Source organism: Cebus imitator, unplaced genomic scaffold (assembly GCF_001604975.1).
Source record: "Cebus imitator isolate Cc_AM_T3 unplaced genomic scaffold, Cebus_imitator-1.0 Scaffold88, whole genome shotgun sequence".
In the NCBI taxonomy this organism is placed as follows: domain Eukaryota; kingdom Metazoa; phylum Chordata; class Mammalia; order Primates; family Cebidae; genus Cebus; species Cebus imitator.
The window spans coordinates 3,004,198-3,014,229 of record NW_016107403.1 but is presented as its reverse complement, the minus strand read 5'-3'; positions in this window follow the sequence as shown (position 1 = coordinate 3,014,229).

Genomic DNA, 10,032 nt, shown 5'->3' with positions numbered 1-10,032 from the left:
AAAAAAAAAAAAAAAACAAAAAGAAAAAACAAGACCCTATCTCCAAAAACAAAACCAAAAAAAAAAAGATTTAGGTAGACATAACCCAAAAAAGACCTGAAGTAACTAGAAAACACATTGCTTACCACACCATGAAGTTTTATTTTGTAAGAACAGAGATGGCTTATGTAAAGCAAATATATAGTTATTAAATCTTATTAAATATCTCTTATCCACACTACAGCATGGGTATTCCAAAAAAGAAACATGCTAACAGTGAAGATTCCATACCATTAGCCAAATAAGGCTACAAACATATTTGGGAACAATAAGTTGTTGAGCAACCAGTACGACATTTATTGTCCTAGACAAATGTGACAACTATGAACAAGATAAATTTTATGACCTCGAGGAGTTCAAAATATCACTGGAATGCCAAATAAAAAATTATAAACAAGTATGACCAGAGAGGTATATAAAAGCTATAGTGTTAGCATAGAAGATGATAATACAGATTAGCTCCCTAACGGAGAATCAAGTAAGGCCTCCTAGAGGAGTAACAGAAAACTTGACTCAAAGTGGCTTTAGCAATAATACTTCACATAAGAAGTCCCAACATACTAAAGCCCCAGGCTAGGTTAATTTGGCAATTAATTCAGCATCAATTTTGTGATGTTATCAAAAGTGGAGTATGAAGAAGATGCCATAGGTGCTGTGCACTCTGGTGGAACAGGACATTTTTATCGCTGACATTGTTCGGAATGTCTGACACATGGTGATCATCAAAAGCAGATAGACTTTTAGTCAATTTTATTTTGTTTTTAAATTCTCTACAGACAATCCAGCTCCTTTTTGACTTTATTGTGCAGTATCCCATAGTAAGGAAGAAAATGCATGAAAGTAACTTTTCTTTTAACTAAAGGAAGAGAGAGGGGGGGAACAGAATAAATACAGTAATTACTCACTGCTGGTGCCTATTTTACATATCCTGCTGGCCAGAAATGCAAGGAAACCTTACCATAGCAACAGAGAAAGTCCCCCTGGGTGAGCCAGCTGTCATCTGTGAGTCTGCTGCCTAGGAGGATCTCTCATGTCCCCTGTCCCCCTGGGCTTCTGGTTTTACCCTCCAAGATGACATCTTTATCCACTGTCTTCATGACTACATGCAGTGGGGTGAGACGAATGCCTTCTTGAGTACTGCACATCTTTAGCAGACTAATGCATCCTGATTCAATTACTGGTCAAGAAACATAATTGATAATGCTTGGTTTAATGAAACAGATGGCCATTTAGAGCAATGTGTATAACACCTCACAAATTGGAACTTAATAGAAGGGGGAAAGGAATAAGGAATAGATGACAGGTAGGCAAATAAATAAATAGCGTCTGCTACAATCATTCTGTGGAGAATAATTTAAGGGTAAGCTTGTATTTTTTATGCATAGATGCATGGAAATCAAGTAGGGTTTATTCCAGAAATGCATAGTGTGTTATAACTCACCATATTAAAATATCTAAGCAGGAAACTTTTATGACAACTCTCCTAAATACTGAAATAGAAATAGGTAGATATTTCCTGAATCTATTATATATTTATGTATTTATATTTATTATATGTTATATTATTTACATATTATATTTATTTATATTATATTAACTATACATGTATAGTTCTATTTCAATCTCAAAGCCAGCATGACAGGACTAAAGGCAATCCTTTAAAGTCAGGAATAATCCCAGAGAGGCCTAATAGTGCAAAACAAAAAAAAGAAAATAAAAATAAGACAAGGTGAATACTTGCCCAGGAATCTATCAAAATATAATAATGTTTATTTGGGGATTCTCTAGGGCAAGCACCACGGTGCTCATCTCTACCCATTGAACAGATTATAGATTCCAACTGGAGATGCCAGGATTTATTTTTGGTACTGTACAGGTTTGGCAACCTCTTGTATATAAACTGCCTTTAACTTAGCTGATGCATCTACAACCAAAACCAGTTATCCTCGGGAACCTGGGGGTATTGAAGCCATCAGGAAAGCTGAGTCCTTGCCTCCAAAACATGCAGAAAGAGGGTGATTAGATGCTTTTCCCTTTACCTCTGAGATGCCTTTAACACCTGGTTTACTTCTTCCTTGCATATACTACTTTCATTTAAAAATGGATGTTTCTTGAGCAACCCACTTTGTTAGGGTTCTCATTTGGGATTCATTGAATGATAAGGAAAACAGAGCTTAAGCACATGAGATCTGCCTCTGTTACTCCATGTCTACCAGTACCCAGTAAAAAGCAAAGAATACTCTCTGAAATGAGGTGGTGGTACCGGGAAAGTGCTACTGACAAATTCCAAAGAGCATCATTGCCTGATGGCCACATCTTTTTCCCATGGGTTCTGTTCTATAAAATGTCATCACTGAAACATGCTGTCCAGGTGACTGGACACAGTCCGAAAGAGTCTATACCGATTGTTAGAGAGTTTCTAAGATATGTTGCTGGTCAAAAGTGGATACCTTTCCAGTAATCTAATGGTTGGGATGAGGGATCCCTATATGAGGTAAGAAGCACATCCAATACTGAACATGTTTACATGTTGTTTTGCACTGTAAAACTTGGGTTTTGGGAGGCTTTTAAGCAAATGCTCAGATAGTTGACTATGTATATGGGACAGACAGTATGCTGTCCCTATCTCTAACAATAATGCCATTCGTGTAATGGTAGCAAGACAGCTCTGGTAAAGTTTAATTCTTTCCTATGTCTCAGCCTATCCAATGGTGAAAAATTAAAAGAAATTTAAAGTTGTTTTAAGGCAGCATAATGAATATGAGTTGTAATGCAAGTCCTATGAATGCAAACAGTCTCTGATCATAAGGATACAGTAGAATCTGAAAAAGAACATTAGTATGTCCACCAGCATGAGCCAGGCTCCTCAGTCCACCCAGTGGACTCTGTGATTACTGTATCTGGCAGTGCAGGGGCAAGGAGGACTGCTACAGCAAAGAGCTTGAAGTCACCATGAGGCATCAAATATCATTGGCTTTTTCACCAGCCACCTAGTGGTACTGTAGGTTGGAAGAGTCTCTTTCAGCATGTCTGCCTCTACTAGTTTCTTGATCAGTGTATGAACCTCTTTTCATGCTTTGACCCCAACCTGGTATCCTACACTGCTTTTCTGATACTGCATGGCTGAGCTGGGAAAGCCTGGTGAGTCTCCTGTTGCCCATTTGTCCTACTAATCATGGCATTTCCTTATTAGGAGCATCACTTACAATCAGGAGAAGATTTACATAAACTTAAAACAATTCCAGCCACAATCTACTTAGGAAAAAGAAAAAAAAATGAGTAAGACAAGGGTTTCGCTATGCTCATTAGTTTTTAATATTGTTCTAGTAGGTATTAGCCAATTCAATTAGACAGGAGAGGAAGTAAAAGAATCATTAATTATAAGTGATATAATTGTGCATCAGTTATATCATTTATAATTACTTGGAGTAATTGGAGAACCAAAAAGGATAGAAGAAATATCACAAACAATAAAATAATTATTTTAAGTGGGTAGGCTCAAAACTAATGTACAGTTATTAATAGCCTTCAATGGTCAAACAGCCAACAAGCAGACATATTGGAAAGAAAGAGGTCATTTAAAAACAATAACAGAAGAGATTTTTTATGCAGAAACAAATTTAAGAACTGTATTGGGCTGGGCGCGGTGGCTCACACCTGTAATCCCAGCACTTTGGGAGACTAAGACAGGTGGATTGCTTGAGGTCAGGAGTTAGAGACCAGCCTGGCAAACATGGTGAAACCATCTCTACTAAAATACAAAAATTAGCAGGGTGAAGTGGCGGGTGCCTGTAATCCCAGCTATTAGGGAGGCTGAGGCAGGAGAATTGCTTGAACCCAGGAGGCAGATGTTACAGTAAGCCAAGATTGCACCACTGTACTCCAGCCTGGGCAACAGAGTTAGACCCTCATCTCAAAAAAAAAAAAAAAAACTGTATTAAGAATATAAAAAAAGCTATAAAATGTTCATTTAAGTTAAAAAGACAAACATATAGAAAAATGTCACATGCTTGGCTTGGAAGACACAGCATCACAAAGATGTCAAATATTTATAAACTAATCTAAATTTAGCATACTCTCAATTTTAAACTCCAAAAGGATTTTTAATTAAATAAACAGATTCTAAACCACATTGAAAAGTAAGTATGAAAAAAAGAGAGATGAACAAAAACTTGCCATATCAAGCTGGAATACTATGCAACCATAAAAAGAATGCAAGAGGTTATTTATGTACTCATATGAAATTATTTTCCAAGATGTATCTTTAAGAAGGAAGAGGCTGGGCATGGGGGCTCAAGCCTATAATCCCAGCACTTAGAGAGGCTGAGGCAGGTGGATCACCTGAGGTTGGGAGTTTGAGACCAGCCTGATCAACATGGAGAAACCCCGTCTCTATTAAAAATACAAAATTAGCCAGGCGTGGTGGTGCATGCCTTTAATTTCAGCTACTCAGGAGGCTGAGGCTGAAGAATCGCTTGAACCCGGAAGGCAGAGGTTGTGGTGAGCTGAGATTGTGCCATTGCACTCCAGCCTGGGCAACAAGAGCACAACTCTCTCAAAAAAAAAAAAAATTATTTTAGTTTTCACAAGTTGATTTATTATTTATTTCCTAGCCTCTTGAATAGCTAACTTACTTGTTTTCATTTTTCCAAGCATTTGATACTATGAATTTTCTCCTATGTGCAGGTTTAGACATACTCCCTAACATTTTTTTTTTTTTTTTAATAGAGATAGGGTCTCACTATGTGGCTCAGGCTAGTGTCAAACTCCTGGGCTCAAGTGATCATCCCACCTCAGCTTCCCAAAGTGCTGGGATTACAAGCATGAAACACTGCACGTGGCCAATTCCCTAACTTTCTATGTTAGTTTTCTCATAGTTTAAGTATGTAGACTGTAATAGAAGTTTGGATATTTCTTTGACCCAAGTTCAAAAACTTACTTTAATGACATAGTCATAATTTAATATTTCTGTTGAATTAACTATAATATGCTAGATTTATACCTGTAATGCTAGTCTGAAGAACATGGGAACTATGTATAGATCATTAAATCCTACCTTATTGAAAAAGTTTCTGATCACCACTGATTTGTCATCATCTGCATCTATCTAATAAAGTCAGTTTGGGCTGGGTGTGGTGGCTCACACCTGTAATCCCGAAATTTTGGGAGGCTGAGACAGGAAGATCACTTGAGTTCAGTAGTTCATGACTAGCCAAGACAACATGAAGAGACCCCCATCTCTACAAAATTAAAAACGTAAAAAACTTGGCCAGGCATGATGGTGTTCACCTGTGGTCCCAGCTACTCTGGAGGCTGAGGTGAGAGGATCACTTGAACCCAGGAAGTTGAGGCTACAATGAGCCATATTCACACCACTGCACTCTGGTCTAGGTGACAGAGCGAGACCATGTCTCAAAAAAAAAAAAAAAGTCAGTTTTGACATATACAGGGCAGAATCTCTAGGGTGGTATAACATGGCTTATTTCTGCAAAATGAATTATTAAATAAAAGAACAAAGCAATTATATCCTATGTAATGACCCTACCCCTCAGGCAATCTTCTTTACTACTCTGGTTTTCACAGTTTTTGACCTGACAGCATCATTATAAACATCATCTATTATTTATAAATCATTCACACAATGGACCACAGAGGATTCTTTGTCACAGCTCTCACTTTTTATCTTCACTGCATTTAGCTTATTGATGGAGTGCAAAGAAGAAGTCGCCCTAACTATTCCAGGAATCCATGCAGGGATGTTCTGCATGAACACTTACTCCAAAAGGTTTTTACTCTTTTATCAACAGAGGATGATGACTTTTCACAGAGATGACACTTAAATAAAATAGCCTCCAAATTTCACTTAACAAATGAATTTTAATAGAACTCCATAGGCAAGAAAATAATTTGGATTTTATTTCTAATATTACATTGCCATGCTGGGCTGCATTTCTGAATTAATTTCTTTTTAAATAGCATGTCAGAGTCCAAATAGTACTGATGCAGGATTTTCTCGGCCCTTTTGCTGGGCTTGCAGCAGGGAGCACCCTGTGTACTCAGCCCACTGGGCCACATCTGGCTTGTGCTCTGGCCCATGGCTCCCAGGGCTGCTGTGACTGAGCATTCAGCCCTTGTGTCTAGTGGTCCCCTTTTGTCCAACATCTAAGAAGAATGAGGTCACACTGACAATTGAAGGGTGATGAGGGCAGAGAATTTTATTGAGCGATGAAACAGCTCTCAGTGGAGAGGGTAGAGGAAGGTTGGGTCATCTCTCTCTTCTACCCAAAAGCAAGCAGTCCCCATCCCTGCCCAGAGGTGGACGATTTCAAAGTGTGGCTGAGTTTGGGGTTTTTATAGGCACAGAATGGGGAGGACATGCTGATTGTTTTGTGAGTATGCAAAACAGGTTAAAACAAAGGCACCACTCAAAGGTGGGCACAATAGTATAAACAAAACAATTAGGGAAAGGTACGTATATGTAAAATAGGTGAAGGGCAGGGATCAATCAGAGGAAAGTACACCAAATAGGAAGATAGGTTCTCAAAACAGTCTGTGGATTTAACTTGTAGCTTGACTTTCAGGCTTTAAACTGTCTTTTACCTGGAGGTGGGGTTTCAGTGGGGACTCAACCTTACCTGCCTAAGCATTTGTCTGCTTCCCACCTCTATTATTTCCCCCTCTGAAGAGATACATCTAACTTCCATTAGGATAAAAACAATGATCAATTTTAATTGCCTCATGCTGACAGGGGTGTTATTTGGGAAAACAACAGTCAGATCTCCTTCAGAGGCCTATCTAAATGTCTCTAGTAAAAGGAAGCCATCATCCAAGGCTCTGGTTGTATGACCGTTGGAGTTTGATGGCCTGAAAGCAAGAAGGGGCAAACAGGGTTATTAGAAGACATGAATTAAAATGGAACAAGGGGAAAAGGACAGCTCAAAAATTCTAAGGCTGCCAGCATGCCCAAATAACTGGTGGTTATATTAACAGTTATGCCTGCTAAGATTTGGGTCCCTGAGGCTTGACTTTGGTTAATTAGCACCTTTGGTCTTATTTTCCCAAAAAAGAAACCTGCTGTTATGAGCACCCTATTTACTCCTATCACCTGGCAAAATTTGCAAGATAATTGCCTATAACTAGAATATTGATCCAGAATTTTACATTACCCACCCCTTTTGTTCCTTCTGAACTACAGATCACTGGCTGTTTCACAGGAATAAGCAGGGTTAATCTAAAATGTATGTAAAAACTTAAAAACAACAGATGTGATTAGAATTTAATGACAAGTGTATGATAAGTTTTGAAACATAATTTTCTCTCTCAGTCCTCATTTTTGTTAAAAACAAATTATGATAGGACTGATTCATTTGCAAAGTAATCTTTAATCTTATACTTGGCCTGATTATTTGCATAAAGTGCAGCAAAAATAATTATTTTTATATAGGCTTTTTAAATGGGATCTGATAGAAAGGAGTGTCAGACAAGACTTTTTAAAGCCAAACCCAGACATGGGTTTGTACCCTCAAATGCCTTTGAGTGTCCAAATTCATCTCTTGTTGGGGTCCCAAGATTACTTGTGTCTCCTGAGCCTGTTAGAAAGTGATATTCTTTACTAACCACAGGCTAGAAACCCTGTACAAGAACTGTGCAGACAAGGTATGAGGGCAGCTTTCCCAAGGACTTTTTATTGGCTCTGCAAATAAAGCTTGGTTCCTTAAAGCCAAGCATATCCTTCTAGTTGAAGCCTTGCTAAACAACCAGTTTCTCCAATTGCATCTTGTTGCAAGAGAAAATGGATTCTTATTGTACTTATGCAAACAATTATATTGCCATAAGTTAAGAATATTCACAAATAGCTTTCAAATTCTAGAGAAACCAGGCAGAAAAAAACAAATATGCTCCAAATTTTGTTCACAGGAGTATACTTTACTCAATTGTTAAATACTATAGACAGCTAAAAATAAGTTTCCTTGACTCTCAAAAACAAAACAAGAATCAGCAATGTTTTTTTGTTTTTGTTTTTGTTTTTTTGAGACAGAGTCTCACTCTGTCACCAGGTGCCAGGCTGGAGTACAGTGGCACGATCTCAGCTCACTACAACCTCCACCTCTTGGGTTCAAGCAATTCTCCTGCCTGGGCCTCCCATGTAGCTGGGACTACAGGCACAAGCCACCATGTCCAGCTAATTTTTTTTTTGTATTTTTAGTAGAGACGGGGTTTCACCAAGTTGGCCAGGATGGTCTCGATCTCTTGACCTCGTGATCCACCCGCCTCAGCCTTTCAAAGTGCTGGGATTACAGACATGAGCCACCGTGCCCGGCCCTGAGAATCAGCAATGTTTTAAGCAAAAAGTTTTAAAAAAAAGATTACTTCATTTCTCTTCATTCAGTCAATTCTTGTTCTGCTTGATATTCATGAACATTTTATCTCTTCATGAGTCTTGAACATTTTTCCTTTATTCCAATCTCCAAAGATATCAGGGACCTGAATTTAAGAGCACCTGTCAAAGTTCTATAGCTGATTATAAACCATCTTTTGAAAAGGATCAAAGCAAGACAATTGTTTGTGAATGACAAAATGTCCAGGGTAGTTACAGTCAAAAACATGACTGATAAATTAGGTTATTTCTGTGGTTTATAATAACATAATAACCTTAATTATGATGATAGCATATATTTTAACATTAGAATTTTAGAAATTCCATGCAATTTTGGAACATATATTAATATTATTCACTAAAATATAACCTGAAGATTAAACATTGTTTTTATTCTGACAATCCCATGTAACTAAACGTGTCAAATAATCCTGTTTGCCTCTCTTTTGAATGCTTCAGGGGCCCTCTGTAGCATCCAAAAGTCAGGAGTCAGAAAAGATAATTTTAAAGCTGAAATTTGATTTTGGGAAGCCTATCAAATATTTTAAAGGTATAAAACACTTGATATTATGAAATAGAATTCTAAGTTACCATAAGTCATTTATTTAGCCAAAATGATGACTCAAAAAATGTTTTAAAGGCAAAAACCTTTTCCTCATTAAGAGGGAAGACAGATTTTCAAACAATCCGTCCCCTGGATTTTCCTTTCCTTTTTCAATTTATTTGCAAAGCAAACAAAATCTTTCATTATCCTTTGCTATTACATGAAAATCTTAAGAGAGAGAAAGCCAAATTTCACCCTTGCATTAGTCCACCATTAATATCAACCACAATATTTTATTTTTAATGAAGCCTTATAGATAAAACCATCCAATCTTAGTTTGACCAGAAGATGGGATTCTCATAATCCCTTTACAAAATTTTGTTAAAGAGCAGATCCATGCCTTCAGAAAACCTTGTTGTGCTTTTGTTCCAATGCTCAATTTACAGAAATACCAAATAATGTTCTTTTGAATTCAGTTGATATGTTTACGCACAGTTTCTTTTACAAGATTAATTTTATAAACCTTCCACAACTTATTTAAACCTTTATCTTATCTCATTTAAAAATCCTTTAACCTTCTAAACTAGGCAAAAATTTACATTCCCATGCCTTTTTACAATCTTTTACCAAAAATACATTTACTTTATTTATACACCTTGCATGTAAATCTGTTTTCAGTAGTCTCAGTTGCATGTTATAATGGTGACTCTCAGCAATTTTTAATTTTGATATGAAACCTGGTAAGTTACTTTATGTACTAGATGCAGATAAGGTCTGACTCTTTCCAGCATAGTTTGGGAAATGGTTAATTCCATATGTCTCCGGGCCTTACCAAACTGTAAAGCAGGCAAGTTGAACAATTTTCTAAAGCCAAAGAAGCAGTTTATGACCTTAAAGCATTTTGTAAACCTAATATCTGAACATAATTTATCCACTCCATTACTTTTTTTTTCTCCATTTATTTATTTTATTGCATATTAGATTTTGGGGTACATGTGAAGAACATGCAAAATTGTTGCATAGGAACACACGTGGCAGTGTGATTTGCTGCCTTCCTCCCCATCACCTACAT